Consider the following 19354-nt stretch of genomic DNA (forward strand, 5'->3'; position numbering starts at 1 on the left):
GGAAATCTTACTATCCCTTACAACTTTATGTACTGTTTTGTCTTTCAAATATCTTTCTCCAGCCAATCTAGGCAATGTTGATAATTCCATGGCCCAATCTGTCCCTTTGCAGCCCCCAGGGGCATCTCTATCTCAACATGTATGAGAGTGGACTTGTCACCACCCAGCCTCCTTACTCTCCTCTATTCCCTCTCTTGGTGTATGGCATCACACTGTCTTTCTCTACATTTCCCAAACAAACAGGATTTGCTTTCTCACTTCCCTGCTTTTGCACGTGCTAGTCCACCTGCCAGGAATGTTTTCTTAGCCCATTTCACTTAAGTAGCACTATTTGTCATTAAGATTTCAGCTAAAAGAAATCTTTTTTGTCAAATCTCAAGTCTGGGCTAGAAACTCCTACTGCGTACATTTCATGACCCTGTTTACTTGTCTATAACCCTACTAGGCTTTGAGTTCCTTAAGGCCTGGGAGTATGTCTTATTTATTATTGTATTAATATACATATTTATTAACATTATATATGTATAAATGAAATATATCACGTATTTTTATTAACATATAAACATCTAAAACACAGAAAATGTTATATATCTAACACAGAACATGTTACATATATTACATACACATTAATACATATACACACACATACATGCCATACACACACACACACACACACACACACACACACATTCTGAATGACTGAATGAAATGAGAATCCTGGAAATCATCCTAGACCTCTTCCTGTTTTTCTCATAATGTACCAGTTTCCAAGGATTCAATATCCCGGATATCTGTGAAATCAATCTTTTGCCTTCTTCCCCTAACTTGATTTTTTGTCTGTTAATTTTAATTGTCTTCTACTTGTCTTCTTGCCACTATCATATTCCTTTCAAATTCTTCACATATGTTTGCCCCAGAATTATCTTGCTAAAATATGAATTTGATCATGTCACTTACCTACTCAAAATCCTTCCACGGCTCCCCGTCTATCATGTATGTCAAATGATGAAGCACAACATACAAGGCGTTTCATGCTTTGGCCCTTGCTACATTTCCACACCTATTTCCCACTTCCCATACATGCACACTATATTTAAGTCGTGCCAAACTTGTCCTAGTTCCCCAAATGTGTCATATTTACTCCCTTGCGGCTTAGTACAAACCCTTCCTTCTACTTACACCACCCAGTTCAAAAGTTAACCTTTAAAACTTGGCTGGGGTTTCGCTTTCTTTGGAAGGACTTTCTTGTCACCTTTAGACCAGGTGAGGTACCACATCCTTTGTGTCTTCATAAAATTTTCTGCATAATTTTGTATTTGAATATGGGCTAGAAACTCCAAAGAGTTCTTGGAACTGTCACACATGTACTTTTGAAAGCTGGAAATCCTGATGCTACCCGATAACAATTTTATATTTCCAATGAACTCCTTTTTCCTTTGAGATTTTTTTATTTTTAAGTCTTAATGTTAAAATCTTCTCACATTTTTCAGGGTTGTTACCTATCACTATAGACTGAATGCTTTCAGTCGGTTGAATGCTAGCTATTACGGTAGAACAAAGAGCTAGCACTTCTCCCTGGAGTATATCACTGTGCTTCCTCTATAAACATACTCAGCCCTCATAGCTGTACTCTTCGGGGCACTTCTTTTTCCTTATGTGTTCTCTTGAGGTTGCATTTTTTGTGCCTGCCCAGGAGGGAAAGAGCTGGTACAGCATGGCAGTGGTGTGGTAGCTGCTAGGAGAAGCAAGAGTTTCCTTACTGAGCAGATATTCTAGGGAGCACCTCCGACCACGTGTTGGAACTCTGATCTGATATGCTTTATTCCTAGTGCAAAAAAGTACAACTGTGCAGCAGACCTCACCTCACCTCACTCCACCCATTCATTTATTTAGTTCCCAAATAATTATGGCACTTGCTAAGAGCTGAGGATACCCAAATGAATGAGGCAGAGCTCTTTCCCCCAGAACACTCACAAATTAGCAGAACAGATAAGTCAAAAATGCATGCAGTAAAGGTCAGTATTAGACAAGAAAGATTCCTCAAAGTCAAGCCCGATCAATTGTAGCTGGTGGAGGGAGTCAGGAATGAAAGATGATGGCTTTAGTTTCAGCCACATTGAGTTTGAAGTGCTTGTGTGACATTCAGGTGGAACTGTTGCATAAGCAAGTGGCATTACAAGTATGACACTCCAGAGATGGTCTCATCCTGATAACAGATTTGAGATTTACCAGGTGAAAGAAGATATTTGAAGTTCTGTAAAAACTGATAGGAAAAGGCCAATGGCAGCAATATTTGAGATTTTAGATGGGGGAAAAAAAAGAAGCCAGTAAAAAAGAGGAGCAATACTCAGGGATTTCAGAAACAACTTAAAATGGGATTGACATTTTCAAAGTAAAAGAAAGAGATTGAAGAAGAAAGGTGTGGTCACCAGTCAGGTGTCACCAAGGGGTCAATAACAGGACGTCGAGAAGAGTGCATTGATTTTAGCATTGAGGAGGGAATTAGAGAGCCAAGGCAAGGTAGAGAAGTTTAAGTGGTGAACACAGAGTGTCTTTCAAGGATCATGGCTATGAAGGGAAGAAGAGCAATGCAAGAGAAGCCAGGAGAAATATGCCTAATGAAAGGACCCTTTATATTATAAATACGTAAAAGACATCAGAATGTATACATGCCGAGGAGAAACCAGTAGAGTGGAAGAGCTGAAGATTCACCAGAGAGAGGAAAGAACTGATAGGACAAAATCCCAGAGAAAAGAAGATGGTTTCATGCTCCCCACACATGAGATTGGGCAAGGGAGCAATTCAAATGGATGCACAGGTGCTCACAATCACTCTGGCAATATGAATGTCATTAGAAAACCCATCTAGCGCTTTCAATAGTATATTCCATAAAGACTTGGGCAAAAGCAATGAATTTATTTTTTAGTCACATTAGCAAATACGAAAAATGTTCCCGAGTGCCACAGAAGTATTTCCAAATACTCATTTTTTTTTAACTAGAACAAATCTCTTTGGTTTTCTCTGGTACTGCCAAGATTGCTTAACTGCTGCATTGAGAATGTTCAACCTCCCTCACTTCACTGATCATCCAAAATGAGCTTCAGCTGCATCTTGAGCAGAGCTGGGACTGTCTTTGCAGTTCTTAAATCAGACTAAAAATTGGGTCATCACCACAGTATTTATTAAGTGTTCAAACCTCTCTGATCTTTTTCTTCTACCAATAACTCATAATTCATTTCTAAACAAATGTCATACAGAATCCAATGATCATAAATAGTTCTGTTCTTTCCTTATTTAAAATAAAATTCATAATAGTTTAGCCAGCTGGCCATCACAGTGCACATTACTTAGTCAAGGGCTGATTTAATTTGAACAAGTGTTTAATATATCTAGATTGTGGTAAATAACTGCATTCTAAATTGAGCAGCGTACTGTACTCTTATGCACAAATAATACTGAAATAGGAAGTGAAGATTATTGATATTAATGTGCCCAACAGAGGATCAAGTTCTCCTTAAAGACGGGCATCTGAGTGTTGCAGAGTCTTGAGACATCAGAGTGCAGTGTTTGGGCAGTTGAAACTTTAGCTCAAGTTGTTCTTGGAGCTGAAACAGTGCTTTGCTAGCTTTAAGTCCAGATGTGTCTCTTTCTGAAACTCTGCCTTTGAAATTCTCAAAATGGGTGAGGCATTCCTCCTTTGATCTCATATATCACTTACATACACAGACAGGTACAATGAACTTTCTGCATTTCTTGTCTGCAATGCTCAACTAGACTGTGTCGTTAATTTTTCAACTCCCTGGTTTATGCCCAGGCTCTACCTTCTAGTATTTGATAAAAGATATGGAATGATGAAATGAATCAATGAATGTATCTGAATCTTGTAGATTTGGATTTGGAAAGTTACAAAAATAGACCTGCCCCGTGTGGTGGGGGCTCACTTCCCACTGTGATGTGTTCCTGCTACCTGAGAGCCCTGACTTTCTCAGTGCATTTAATACCAGGAGATTTTCTATCACCTTGCGTCCTCAGGGAATCTCATATCTTCAGAACACCTGGAGGGATAGTTTCTGGCTGTCAGTTTAGTGGGTAATTTTCTCTTCCTTTTTCAAATTTTCATAGCTTTTTTATGATTTTTTTTTCTTCCATAGCATTTACCACAATCTGAGATGTAATGGTGCTATTTTTAAAAATTATCCTATTTCCTTACTGGCTTGTAATCTACTTGAAGGGAGGAACTGCGTTTATTTTATTACCTCCAACAGTGCCTAACACTGTGCTTTGCTTATAGGTAGTGACTAATAAATATTTGTCATATTGAACATCATCTATAACTGCCACTTAAATGGGGAGCAAAATGCTAAGGGACTTTGGCAGAAAGCCATCAGTCCCGGGTTTCCTCGGCTGCTTTTTCCCTCCAGCACTACAGTTTCTGGTAACTAAGAGGCATCTCACAGCTTCACAATTGCCTGAAACTGCCAGGAGGAGAAGAAATGCAGCACAGTCCCAGAATGGCTTACTTAGGGATGTTTCTTTAGAATGCACTGCAACTAGAACTACAGAGGTGGTAGTTTATGGTATGGAAGTGAGGCCAATGGATGCTGCTAATCACCAGTGGTGATTTCTTGCATCAGCACGTTCCTGAGGCTCTGACAAGGCAAGTGAAGCAGCCCTGTGCCCCTGCTTGGCAAAGGCTGGTAAGGGCTGAGCTAATGCATATCCCATTTGCCAGCCAGTCATTCGCTAAGTAGACCAACGTAGCAGGGAGGGGAAACTCATCCAAATGGGAAGGACCTACAGGGAGAATCAGGTGCTTTATAAACTGACGTATCTTGCTGGGGAAAAATCAATCCCAATACTGCTTAAATAATAGAATTCCATTTACAGTTGAGGTCTCTCTGGGTACCTGGCACAGTATGAGACACGATAAGGTAGGTTTAAATGAAATAAGTGAAACATTTGCAGTCTTCTTATGACAAAACATACCCATTCCAGCCAAATAGATAATCTTATCTGAATGTGTAAGATTAAATAGTCAAATGTCTACCGATATGAAAAAGGGATGGGACAAGTTTCATTCAAAGTCAATGCCAGACATTGCATTTGTCACATTATTTTCGCTAGTATATTTAAAATCTGAATGACATTGCATTCTAAAACAACAATTGAAATTCAGCAATGCTTAAAAGATAGCTTAAATGCATTGTCTTTTCATTTACTGAAAAAAAAATCAGTCTTCCTATAAAATTGTTCAACATCCATAGAATTTATAAGAAAGAACAAAATAACCTTTCTATGTACAAGAGGACTAAAAATACAAAGATAAAGATATTAACAGCCAATTGTTTATCACACTTAATAAATTAAGGTGTTTAGAGAGTTGTAAGCTAGAAAAAATTTCCTGCCAAACATTAATTTTTAGAAGCATAAAATTAAGAAATAAAAGTGTGTTTATCTGTATCTTAATTCTTAGTTATGTAGCCAAATAGTATTAGAGATAGATAACTTTGAGGCTGTGTTCAAGATACAAAGGAAGGCTTCAGAGAGAACTATTACAATTAAATTCCAGGATTTAATTAAGGTTTGATGATTTCTAGTATAACTACAGAAATTACACAGAGATCTGTTATTGTTGAGTTAATAGTAGAAGACAGGCTGGTTAAAAATTTGTCTGAATAAGAATAAATGGTCAATTTCAAAGTATCACCCATCAGATTATTTATTAATTACAAAGGGGGAAAGTACCTATAGAGTAGAGAAATCTGGTGGATACTACATTAAGTAAGTGGTAAAACCTACTTCAAAAATGGACAAATGATTACAAATTATCCTGATTAAAGCTATTTAACCTAAGTCTAATCATCAGGAAATAATGAAGCAAATCCAAATTGACAAACATTACTTGAAATAATAATTCTACATTCTCCAAAGATGTCAATGACATGGAAAAAAAAAAAAAAGATGAATGAGTTGCTCCGGATTAAAGGAGAAAAAAATGTGACAACTAATTGCAATGTGTGATCCTTGACTGAATCCTAGATCAAAAAAACCAAAAAACTGTAAAGGACATTATTGGGACAGCTAGGGAAGTAAAAATATGGGTTCTAATTTGATGATATTCATGTATTGACGTTAAATATCCTGAATGTGAAAATTAAGTTATGGTGATAAGGGAGGAAGGATGTCTTTGTTTTTAGGTGATATAAGCTGAAGTTTCATTACAACTATAACTTATTCTTAAGTTAATGAGACAGAGAACAGATAGAAAGAAAATGTGGCAACTTGTTAACAGTGGATCTAATTTAAAACACATAAACTTTATATAGTAGTTTGTTTTCTATCACTTAGAATACTTGCAACTGGGTAAGTTATTTAAAAAGAAATTTATTTTTAGAGTTATGGAAGCTGAGAAGTCCAAGATCAAGGGGTCACATCTGGTGAAAGCCTTCTTGCTAGTGGGGCTCTCTGCAGAGTCCCAAGGTGGTCCAGGGCATCCCATGGCACAGGGCTGAGCATTAAGTATGCTGGCCCAGGTCTCTTCCTCTTCTTACAAGACCACCAGTTCCACTTCTGCGATAACCTATTAATCCATGAATCCAAGAATGAATAAATCCATTCATGAGGGCAGTGCCCTCGTGATCCAGTCACTTCTTAAAGTCCTTGTCTTTTAATACTGCTGCATTGGGGATTAAGTTTCTAGCACATGCGATTTGTGGGGCACATTCACACCACAGCATATAGAAATCCATTGTTCTGTATGTTTTTCACTTTTCCATAGGTTTGGCATTTGTTAAAAATATAAAATTAGAAGAAAAACTAAGCAATGATTGTCAAACCTATGTTTAAAGACAAATCACCAAGGACACTTATTAAAAATGGAAATTTCTGAGCTCTATCCTCATAAATTGAGCAGGACTCAAGTGTCACCCTCTAGGACAAGAGCATGCATAAAATTGTAAGAATCGGAAATGTCAGCTTTCTGCCACATTACTTCCAAATACATTATTATTCTGACTTGGTCCCTTATATGAATTCCCTCACCAAGGTACCAATCAGGCTAATAAAGATGAGAAGGTGAATACAAATTTCTGGGCCTGGTGGTCTGGGAGGGATTCTGGTACTCTAATGTTGTGAATGAATGCAAATCCCAGGTGAAGGTTCTAGCCTATCCACCTTATGGGATGAGAGTACTTTCCCAGTTTTGCACCTAGGTTCTTAATTGCTTTCAGCAGCCCTGCTTACCAGCCAGTCTCGACTCTGCCTATCTTCTTGGGAGTGTGGTAGAAGAAACTCAGAGGTCAGTACAACAGGCATGTGGATGTTCTTCAGATTGACCCAAGTATATCTGGATCTGGGTTTTATTAAGCTCTATAACTTTTTTTTTTAATTGAGATATCATTCACATATCATAGAATTCACCCTTATAATGTATACTTTTTTTTTTTTTTATGTAGGGACACAGTCCCACTCTCTCTTGCACTATACTCCTGGGTTGGAGTACAGTGGCACGATTATAGCTCACTGCAGCCTCAAACTCCTGGGCTCAAGTGATCCTCCTTCTTCAGCCTCCTCGGGAGCTGGAACTATAGGTGCCCACCACCATGCCTGGCTAATTTTTAAACTTTTTGTAGAGACACGGTCTCACTGTGTTCCCCATGCTGGTCGGGAACTCTTGAGCTCAAGCAATCCTCCTGCCTTGGCTTCCCAAAGTGCTGGGATTACAGGTGTGAGCCACCATGCCAGCCCAAAGTATACAATTTTAAAGTAGTTTTTATTGTATTTGCAACGTTTTACAATCATCACCACTATCTAATTCTAGAACATTTTCATCACTTTAAAAAGAAATTCTGTACCTATTAACAATCAAACGGCATTTCCCACTCTCTCCAGCTCCTGGTAATCTTTTTTGTTTATGGATGTGTCCATGGATTTACCTATTGTGGACATTTTACATACATGGAATTATATAATATATAACCTTTGTTCCTGGCCTTTTTCAGGATAATGTTTACAAAGTTCATCCATGTTGTAACATATATCAATACTTTATTATTTTTATAGCTGAATAATATTTCATTAGATGAATATAACACATTTTGTTTATTCATTAACTGGTTGATGGACATGTGAGTTTTTTTCCACTTTGTGGTTATTATGAGTAATGTTACTTGAATATTTATGTACATTTTTTTATGGACCTAAGTTTTCATTTCATTCCTTGGGTACCCAGGAATACAATTGCTAGGTTCTATGGTAACCCCATGTTTAATTTCTGAGAAACTGTCAAACTGTTTTCCAAGATGGCTTCACCAGTTTACACTCCCAACAGCAACATATAAGGTTTCCGACTTCACCACATTATTTCCAACACTTGTCAGTTTCTTTTTTTAAAAAAAATAATAACCATCCTAACGAGTGTGAAGTAATATCTCATTGCAGTTTTGATTTGCACTTATCTAATGATTATTGATGTTGAACATCATTTCATGTGCTTCATCATTTCCTCATTTTTTTTCTTCTTTTTTTAGACAGGGTCTCACTCCCATTGCCCAAGCTAGAGTCTGGTGGCACAATCTTGGCTCACTGCAGCGTCGACTTTCTGGGCTCAGGTGATTTTCCTACCTCAGTCTCCTGAGTAGCTTGGACTATAGGCATGTGCCACCACACCCAGCTAATTTTTGTATTTTTTATGGATACAGGGTTTCGCCATGTTGCCCAGGCTGATTTTGAACTCCTGTGATCCTCCTGCCTTGGCCTCCTGAAGTGTTGGGATTACAGATGTGAGCCACTGCACCTGGCCCATTTCTTCATTTTTAAATTAGGTTGTTTTTTGTTGTTATTGAGTTTTAGGAGTTGCTTATACAATCAGAATATTAATCTATGTTTTCTTTTGCATCCAATGTTTTCATGTTGTATTCAAGAGGTTATTTCCAAATCCAATGTTATAAATCCTTTCCGTGAGTGTTTTTTTTTTTTTCCTGAGAGTTTCATAGTTTTAACTTTTACATTTAGTGCTTTGATCCATTTTGAGTTCATTTTTGTGTATGTTGTAAGGTAAGGGTTCAACTTCATTCTTTTGTATGTGGATATCCAGTTTTCCCAATACCGTTTGTTGAAAAGACTGTCCTTTCATTATTGAATGGTCTTGGTACCTTTGTTAGAAATTATTTGACCATATATATGTGTGTTTATTTCTAGACTTTTTATTTTATTCCATTGGTCTTCATATCTGTGTTTACACGAGTACCACATTATGATTATTTTAGCAAGTGAACAGTGTACAAGTTTTTTGTCTCCTTTGTTAAGTTTATTTATAAGTATTTTATTCTTTTGATGCTATTGTAAACAGTGATGCTATTGTTTTCTTAATTTTTCTTTTGGATTTTTTATTGTTATTATATAGAAATGCAGTTGCATTTTCTGTGTTGCTTTTGTAGCCTGTAACTTTCCTGAATTTATTTATTAGTTCTAATAGGTTTTATGAGGATATTTTTAGAGTTTTCTACATATAAGATAATGTCATATGAGAAAAGATAATTTTACTTTTTTCTTTCCAATTTGGATGCCTAAACATTCACTTTTAAGCCAGATATTTTTGAAGTAAAGATGAAACAATTGTTTACATATCCATTTCAGTTCTGAAGTTATGCTTAAAATCTTACACATAATTGGGAGGCTTTGACATCACTTGCATATTTTAAACAAAAAGACACATTTTAAACTTTCTCTAGTACCTGTTATTTTTATCTTCTCATCAGATTTGCTTCTTCTGTATGACCAGTCACAAATTTAGGCAATGAAATTTAAAGTGAACTGATTAAAACCCTTCGCAAACAGGACTGGCTTATAAAAGGAAGCAAAAATCTTATTTTACTGCCTGCATTTTCTACTGGCTCTGGGCTGGATCTATATAATTGACTCTTTCACATTGACTGTTGACAATTTGATCAGCTCTTTGTGACCAACATCAGTGACAGAACCCAAAACAAGTTGGCCTATACATATTGAAGATGGTAGTGCTATGAAATGTAACTCACATAGAGCAGACTTGTAGCAGTTCAACAGCAAACCCATTAGTAGGCTGAGAGAGGAAAAGGCCACAGAGAAAAAAGCCATTTGCATAATCGGGCGAATTATTCCAGGTCAGCTCCATCTGGAAAATATTCTTTCTCCATCTGTAATCCAGGGTTCTGTAGACATTTTCCAGGGCAACAGTAGAAACCTGGTAATGGATTTGCACAGCTGCATGAATGTTATGGGAGTAAAAGTTATATAAAAATGGACTTTAAACAGTTAGTACTTTCTGGAATCTCCAGTTTGGGGAAATAAGAAGTAAGAGCAGAAATAGAGGCAAGAAGAACAAACACGAGAGCAATAGAAATCCAGGCGTTTAAATTGGTATGGCTGATGCTGAAAAGTTCCTTCCTCTAAGGAATCATCTTTGGATAGGTATAGGGAGGGAATATAAAATCTGCTATTATTTTTGACCCTAGGAAGTGACAAATCAAAACAAGTTTCTTAACCTCAAAATATATCACAAGCGGTGTTCTGTGTCCATGTTATAACTCATTTGCAGATAAGGTACAGAAGATTTATATTTTAAGACATTTTGCTTTTTGTAACATAAGAAATAAGGGATTACTACTACCTTGGTCTGATAGGATTTAACTAATGAATTTCTGAAAGAAAATGCTTCTGGCTTGCATTTTCCAAGCACCTCTGAAAAAGGGTTTGTTTATTATAATAATCACTCTATCAGCATAAATTTAAGAAAACTGCTGGGGTAAATTTTATGAAAATGGGCTTCAAGCTTTCTTTGGACCCTGTGATTTAAGCTTCCTTCTAACAGGGCAATCTATAAAACATGAAGCTGAAAAGTGGCATTTTTTCCACCAATCTAAATTCATATTGAGTATTAAATACTGGTAGAGTCTGAAATGAGGAACAAACAGTCACTTAGGCAGCACATATTGCAGAAATATCCCATAAAGAGGCAAGAGTCTGCATTAATCATCTGAGTAGGACAATCGGTGACCTTTTCTAATAAGAACTGGAGCATCGAAAGTGAACATTAAATTTCACTGCAGCCCTATTTGCTGTATATCTATGGCATTCATCACTGCTGAGATGTAAATGTCCTGAGACTTTTGGAATCTGACAATCATACTTCATGGAGAGAGAATGTTCTCAAGAGCACAGAATGCTTGTTCACCCCCAAATTTTGGCAACCTTAGGGCCATTACAGCTTCGTTTCTATTTCATTATGAAAGCAGAGCAGCTGTTGAGCAAGCAAGGTTAACAAACCTTGGAAAAACATTAAAGTTAATTTGTTTTTAGGGCGTTCGTAAGCCCAGAAGTTGGAAGAAGATTATTTTATATGGACGCATTAGTCTTTCAATAGTCAAATCTGCAGAGCTACTTATAAGATTTACTCTTTGGTTTTAAGTAGATACTACCAAGGGTGGGCATCTGTTTAACTGGCATTTGGAGTCACTGGGGGCTCTGGGTTGGCCTTAAAAGTATCTTGGACTAATGACCTGTGGAGAGACTGGAGAGTCATGAAATCTCAGCTCAACTCCTGACATTTAAAAAGTCTTTGAAATTACTGGTAAGCAGGGTCAATGTTTATACAGAATGAAAACTAGGTAGAGAGAGAAAAAGTGAGTACACAAGTTATTTGGGTGAATTTAAACTTTTAATTTGAAATCAGAAATTTAGTCAACCAAATCTGAGCAGGCAATATGGCAATGCAAGGATACCTTGGGTCACTCAAATCTACTTCTTAGCTGCCCCAAAGCTATGCTACCCTTTTAAACATTTGTTTCTTCATCTTGAGATTGTTATTGTAAGTGTGATCTGCAGATTTAATTTGAGGATTAAATATAAAAGATTAAATGTAATAAGGTACCAGAGTCGCACACTTACATAATTGGTGATCTACATAAATGATACTGAAGATCATGCAGATAGTATGGGGAATCAGCAAATCTTCTTGAAACTCTTAACAGTCTTTTAGGTAGAAAAGGTAGAACACCTGTAAGACTCAAGGGATTAAACTTTAAATGGTAACATTTTTGGCACTGTGGCAGATAGGCAATAAGGAAGATAGTTTTTGAGAGACCTGTACAAGGCTATTCAAAACCTACCAGTTTGAGTTAAATATTCTGAATTTGAATTCTAGCCCAAATGCTCTCTATATGGATCAGTAATTTGCCTAATCCTGTACCATGAGCAGTATCTTTTATTCTAGGAGATAATTCTAGAAGCTCAGTGGCTAATGAACTCAGACCAAGGGTGGTTGAAATATCAATCAGATAATTGATGCTGGAGGTTAGTTCAGAAAATAAGGCTCAATGTGAGTTTAAGAACGTTGGGATTTGGAGGGAAGAATTCCTGGGCACTGAGGGTCAAAGAGCTCCATTGAGAGGCCTACATTGGAACTCATGGGACCCGCGGGAAATGGAGCATAACCTGGAATTATCACCAGCTTCATGTGGGCTCTTTGAAGCTAGTTTACCTCCCTACCCTCCAGACTTTTTGCTACAGACAGAGTGGTCAGGTGGCCCAGGACTCCAGGACTTCACTGGGTCCTATGAGGCTACACTCTTCAGTCTTGGACAGGGCATGCAGTGGTGTCATGCCCACAAAGCATTTAGCACAGTGTCTGCCACCTGCTAAGCATTCAGAGAATCTTGCTATTATTAGTATGATTGTGATTGGAGAGACTTCAGGATTTCCACCAGGCATTTGAGTACTCGTGTGTGTGGACATCCGGCTGGGTCATGAGGAGGATTTCCCAGGACAAGGGTTTGTAATAGTGGGAAACTGATCTGCATTTACTGCTAAGCATAAGATAGGAGGCTAAATATGCTTGAAAATATTTTGATTTATTTCAATATTTGCATTTAAGCTCAATGAGCTGGAAGAGAAAAGAGGAGCTTATTTTTTAAAAGTAAACTTTAATGAAGAAGTGACGTTTTTGTAACTAGAGATCAACGATAGAAGTACTCTTCTTGCTTTTCCTGGTTCACAAACTTACTTTGTGTCAGGAACTGTTTCTGTTGCTTTAACTCACCTGATGGTCTCACTTTAAGCCTACGAAGTTGATACTATTATTATTATCTCCATTAAACAGAGAGTGTAAATAATTTGTCCAAAGTCCCGGAACTTGTCCCAAGCAGAGTCAATATTCAAACCCAGGCACTTTCACTCTGGCGCCCACATTCTTAACCCCTATGCCAGGCTGCCTCTCACGTATGCCTGCTTCTTCCTTCATGCCACCCAGATCCCACAGCATAGAGTGCTTGCTTCCTCAACACTCCCAGGGACATATAAAAATCACCTTTGTTAACTGGAAGCGAACATGACTAACATTGACAAATACGATCTGCTCTCAACTTGCTGAAATCAATTCATGTAAATTAGACATTACCACAATGTCTTTAAAAGGAACTGATTCATTCACTTAACAAGTACTCATTGAAGGGTCACTGCATGGCAGGCATTAAGCTAGATATATAGAGGTGGGTGGTGTGGTAAAGGCCATTCAATAGCCTCATCTGACTCTTTGGTGACACCTCTGAAATGAGATAGCTTTGATATCTTAAAGCTGAATTCTCAGAGGTCAAATTCATCCTAGGGATAAGCTTTAGGATGTCAAACTCCAAGCCTTAGGAGGCTGACCACTTCTGACAGGAACCAGCCAAAACCAAATTTATATATATATATACACATACACCCCACACACCATACACACATTTCAAGAATTTACATATTTCAAGATTATGTGGTGTGTGTGTGTATGTGTATAAAATCAGTTTAGATATTGTGTACGAGTAAGGCAGATACTCATGTAAAAGAAAAATCTATCTAATTACAGAGGAGGGGGTGAGGAATGTTAAATTCATGCTTTTCTGATGTTTCTACTCTAGAAATAACACTTTGGGAAAGATGGGTGAGCAATTTAAAAGAAAACAATGATTTGATACAAACCAATCAGCAAACAAGTATAGAAACATGCAAAGAGTTTTGGTCAAAGGTTTTATGCATTGTGCTTTCAATGACCTCTGAAAGCACAGTATTAGACAATTGGTTGGAGAAAGATTGAAGGCCGCAGTTCTATTATATAGTAATTTCATGTCAAAAAGGAATTAATTGTCCAGTCTCTTTGTGCTCTTCATAGTTGTGGTCAATGAATTGATCTGACACTGAAAATTAATGCCTGCCATATATTTTGTGTGAAATGATGATACTATGCTCACCAAGTTGTCAAGGCAAGCTGTTACCTTCACTGAGAAATCTATCTAAAGATTAGCTTTTACAAAAAAATGAAACATCCAGAGGTTTTATCAATCAACCACGCTTTCCTTTCAGCGTGAAGTTCTGCATACCCAGTCAAAAGACCAAAGTTACCTTGACTTTTACTTTCAGGTAAACCATAGCTGATGCTGTTTACGTGTAGCACTCTGAGGACAACAAAATTTGAACAACAAATGGGAACTGATGAATGGGTCTTACTATCTCAGGCAGCAGCCAATATAGAATAATCCCTTTAGGGATTTAAGGGGTGCAAATTTCTATTTTTTCTCAAGTTATTAATACATAACAGACACACAATAACAGTTGAATCTTAAGATGGAGTAGAGGGTGTTTTGTTTTGTTGTTTTCTCTTGGCTTATCTGCAAAATGTAGATAACAGCATCCTTGAACAATGGTAAAGATCAGTGAGGTAATATATGTAAAATGAAATTGATTGTTCCGGGTAAAAAAAAAAAACAACAACAACTCATCTAAAGGCTAAGCGCTCTATATGTCAATTTTTACCTGATCTTATTGTTAAAGAAGCAAAATAGTGCCATTAAAAAAAGTTAACATTAGATAGCAAGTCCTTCATTTGAGAGATACAAGGTGATTTTTGGCTAGAATTGAGAAAACATCTGAGTCAATGTTTGTCATAAAGTAGGCAAGGATTCTATTTAATAGCTTGTAATATGTTGGCTATGGTTTGCTTTGTTTTTACTTTGTTTTGATTTTGTTTTTGTTGGAAAAACACATAATCAGATGAGATACAGTTTCTTCGATAATAAGTTCAATTATTATTTAAAACTTGCTTGATAATCAACACCTTTTGCGTAGAATATTTTAACAAGTAAGCCAAATATTTGCATTTTGTCCTTTAATTCACATCTACTTAAGGACTTTTTTATAGATAATGTATAAATGTTCTTGGCTAACATAACTTAAAAATATACCTTAAAATTTTTGAAGACATTGATTACCTTTCAAGAGTCATGATTTTCTCCTGTTTGCATTATGCATGTCTAAAATCTTTTATACAAGTTGCTGCTTCACTAATTATAGATTGGCAATGATCAAGAGAACTAATAACAGCATGCAGATTTTCCTTTAAAAATAATTATGTTCTGATGTTAATAAAAGGGGCAAAGTTACAATGACAATTCAAGAACTGTTTTCTTTTCCAGACACTTGTTCTTAATGATGAGTTATACTTGAGGAAGACAAATACTGTTCTTTCCTAAAGAACTCATTTTTCCCCCATGATGGCATTTTGAAGTCTATGATTTGTCACAACTCTCAGCAGGAAGTATAATGACCACGCATGGCTTAACATGTCATTTATCCAAGTATCATGGTTTCAGTACTGTGGCTGACAGAAGCTCTCAGTCTGGATTACCCTTGGCCACCATTTTAGCCAATGAGAATAGTGCAAGAATAAAGTTTGGATTTTCAGAGGTGCTTTATTCTGGTAAAGTTCAGAGCTACCTTGTTTCACCCTATGGAAATAGTAATTAGATATCAAGTAAGGAAACCGACACCACCAACATCAACAAATACCTTAATTACTTTTCCATGTATGCAAAGTAGCTTGAGACTAAAACAATCCCTTTCCATATATGGAAAAATTCCCCAGGTGAAATGTACATATGGAGATAAATACACAGTTTTCCAAATCTTTTCGAAAGCCAGCCCAAGTGGTAACCCCTGGTATAAAGAAAATGGTAGCATGGGAGACTAGAATATGCCACGCCAAAATATGCCTCTTTGGCATAACGATTGTTTTGATCTGAAGGCAACTGAGAAGAGGCAGGCACAGGAAAACTCTCCATTCTCCCTCTATTTGCCTAAAAGCAGGACATAAATTTACAAAGAGAAACAGCACCCTGCCTCCCCTCTCTACCAGTGAGAACAAAGGTTAACCACCGAAAACAGCTTTAGACACTTGTCAGCCTGGAGATGGCACCAGAGTAATCTTCATTAACAAGCTTTCCTCACTAGCTTTTATCCGCCATTTACTTGCTTTCCCGCAATCTGCTGCCTTCAGAGACTCAAATTTCTTTTTCTTTGTCCTATCACTTCTTTAAAATTTTACTGTTCTTTGTCAAAGATGTTATAGAAGCTGGAATTCAAAGCCACCTCTTTGAGAATTACTCATTCCCTGGGTATCTTTTATGTACATAGGGAATAAACATATTAATAAACTCCTGTGTGTTTTTCTCCTGTTAATCTCTCTTTTATTGCAGAGCTCTCTTTCAACTAAGAACTCATGAGGGTTGTTAAATCAAGTGTATCCTAAAGCTGCTTCCTTATGTTGTAGGACTTTCTCCTTAGTTCAGCTAAAAACGGGGTTCTCGTCACACTCCCTGGAAAGATTAGGCTCGCGGACACATAGAAGGGTGGGAAAAATGGAATTTATTGGGTGAAAAGAAAAAAAAAAAACCTCAGCAAAGTGAGAGGTTCCTGTTTGCAGGCCCTCATCTCACAGATGGAAACCCAGGTTACCACCCTGGAGCGGGAGAGGCCAGGCTCCGCACCACTGCAAAGGGCGCGAACATCCTGGGGCTCCACCACAGGGCACGCTCCTCCCAGTGCCCAGGCCGGTTGGAAGTTCTCCAGGCACCTCTTTTTACTTGGCTGTCTCACTTACATGTTTTAAGTTCGGCCAAAAGGTTTCTCTGTACATGGTGAACTGTAACCCAAATGGAGTAGTAGACAGACTATAGCCTACTTTTGTGCCAGTCACTGAGTTTTGGCCAGTTGAAGGCGGCCAACCATTCACACCACGTTCAAATAAGGCAGATGCCAACCTGTCACCAATTTGCGGTTTCTGTACCTCACTTCTGTTTTCTACAGGTCACTTCCCTTTTTCTGTCCATGAATCTTCTTCCACTGCCCGGCTGCGCTGGCGCCTCTGGGCCTACTCTGGCTTGAGAGACTGCCCGATTCGCGAATCATTCTTTGCTTGACTAAACTTTGTGAAATTTAATTTGGCTAAGGCTTTTATTTTAACAGAGTTGACAGAAAAAAATATTTTTCCTCCCCTTCAGCAGCTTTACAAATACAATGGATAATCCAGCAACAACCAACAGGACATAGATGTCTGCATTGACAGCGAATATGGTTCATAAAGTGGAAATAAAGTGGAAAGCAGATTTGAGTTCCTGCTGCTAAGAAGGAAAGTAACCAGGAAGGAGGTCATATAAGAGTCCCTTTCCTTCATTAGGACAAATACCTGATGCCTGCGGGGCTTAAAACCTAGATGACAGGTTGATAAGTGCAGCAAACCACCATGGCTCATGTATTCCTATGTAACAAACCTGCATGTTCTGCTCATGTATCCCAGAACTTAAAATTAAAAAAAAAAAAAGAGTCTCTCTCCTTAACAATGAACGATCTGACACAAGTACTCTGCGATGGTTTTGTGAGATCTGTATATCATGTTTTTCATTTTTTCCAAATAACTGTTCTCTCACAAATCATACAGTGTCTTCAGCATTCCATGTCTCCTTCAATCCCAATTTTTAAAACTCTGGTTTGAAAATGTTAACAGTACACAACTTTTCCCAAATGTTATATTCTAAGTCTGCATAAAAATTAAAATGCTAAAATCTTGTCAAAATACTCCTAAACATCCCGTAAATATTTTATGAAAAACAGTGCAATGTGCTTTATTCTGAATATATAATCTGCAGACATTTAAAAAGTTTGTTCTAGTAGTCAATGTTTCTCTGTGACTCTCCACTAATTATTTAATAGTTTTCTCCAGGATCCATTTAAATTGTCATAAAACCCTTAAAATCTTTCATACATTCCTTTCATGCATTTCACCAGCGTCCAACTATTTAAAACTTGATTACATTCATTGCTTGCAGCACACAGCCACTTGGGTAGAATTTCAGAGGGAATTTTCTACACTATTTAAAATGCTACTTTATTCTCTTTTGCAATGCTTTTATTGTGTATTTATTACATACTTTATAATATGAAGTAATAAAAGCTTCTTATTTTATCTAAATTTTGAACACTAACCCATACAAAATGGCACGGTCTTTCTCAACTTTGATTTGTCATATTCAGGGGAATTAGCTCAGTTAATACAGCAATTTGCTTCTTGTGAAATGAAAGAAAACCTCTATGGGCCAGGCACCATTTGTTGAATAAGCAAATTGATATGGTGCAAAGAGCATAGAGGTGAGATCACCTGAATTCTGTTGACCCTGGCCCTGCCTTTTCCTAACCAAATAACCTGAAGCTAAATGTGTTACCCTGTCCTGAAGCTTTTTTTCTTTTTTTTAGATGGAGTTTCGCCCTTGCCACCCAGGCTGGAGTGCAGTGGTGTGATATCGGTTCACTGCAACCTCTGCCTCCTGGGTTCAAGCAATTCTCCTGCCTCAGCCTCCCAAGTAGCTGGGATTATAGGCACCTGCCACCACGCCCAGCTAATTTTTCTATTTTTGGTAGAGACGGGGTTTCACCATGTTGGCCAGGCTGGTCTCGAGCTGCTGACCTTAGGTGATCTGCCTGCCTCGGCCTCCCAAAGTGCTGGGATTATAGGTGTGAGCCATGGCGCCCGGCCTGTCCTGAGGCTTTGTTTACACATCGTAATAATGGTGATAATAATATCATTTCCATAGGATTATTGGGAGGTTGAATAAAATAGTGCAGTTAAAAAATTGCTTATATGGAAAAGTGCTACATCAAAATTATTCTCACTGTTTTTGTCTTTTTAAAAATGTGCAGTTTGAAGAAGAAAGCAGTGTAATTAGCTTAAATGATTATATTCAAAATGGTTTCTTCCTAAAAGTTGTGCATACAGCCTTGGTAGAGAACATTTAGAAAGAGAAACTGAGGAGTAGCAATATTCCTTCTTGTACTTGTCTTCCCTTCTTGTACCAACACAAGGCACAGGGATTTAGGTAAAGCTGTATATTTGGGGTTTATTTGTTTGCTAGTTTTTCAAGAGGAAGCTTGGTTAAGGGTGATAGGATACTTTTTTAAAGTTATTATTATTTTAAGTTCTGGGATACATGTGCAGAATGTGCAGGTTTGTTACGTA

The sequence above is a fragment of the Chlorocebus sabaeus genome, chromosome 18, assembly GCF_047675955.1.
Source record: "Chlorocebus sabaeus isolate Y175 chromosome 18, mChlSab1.0.hap1, whole genome shotgun sequence".
Taxonomy (NCBI): Eukaryota; Metazoa; Chordata; class Mammalia; order Primates; family Cercopithecidae; genus Chlorocebus; species Chlorocebus sabaeus.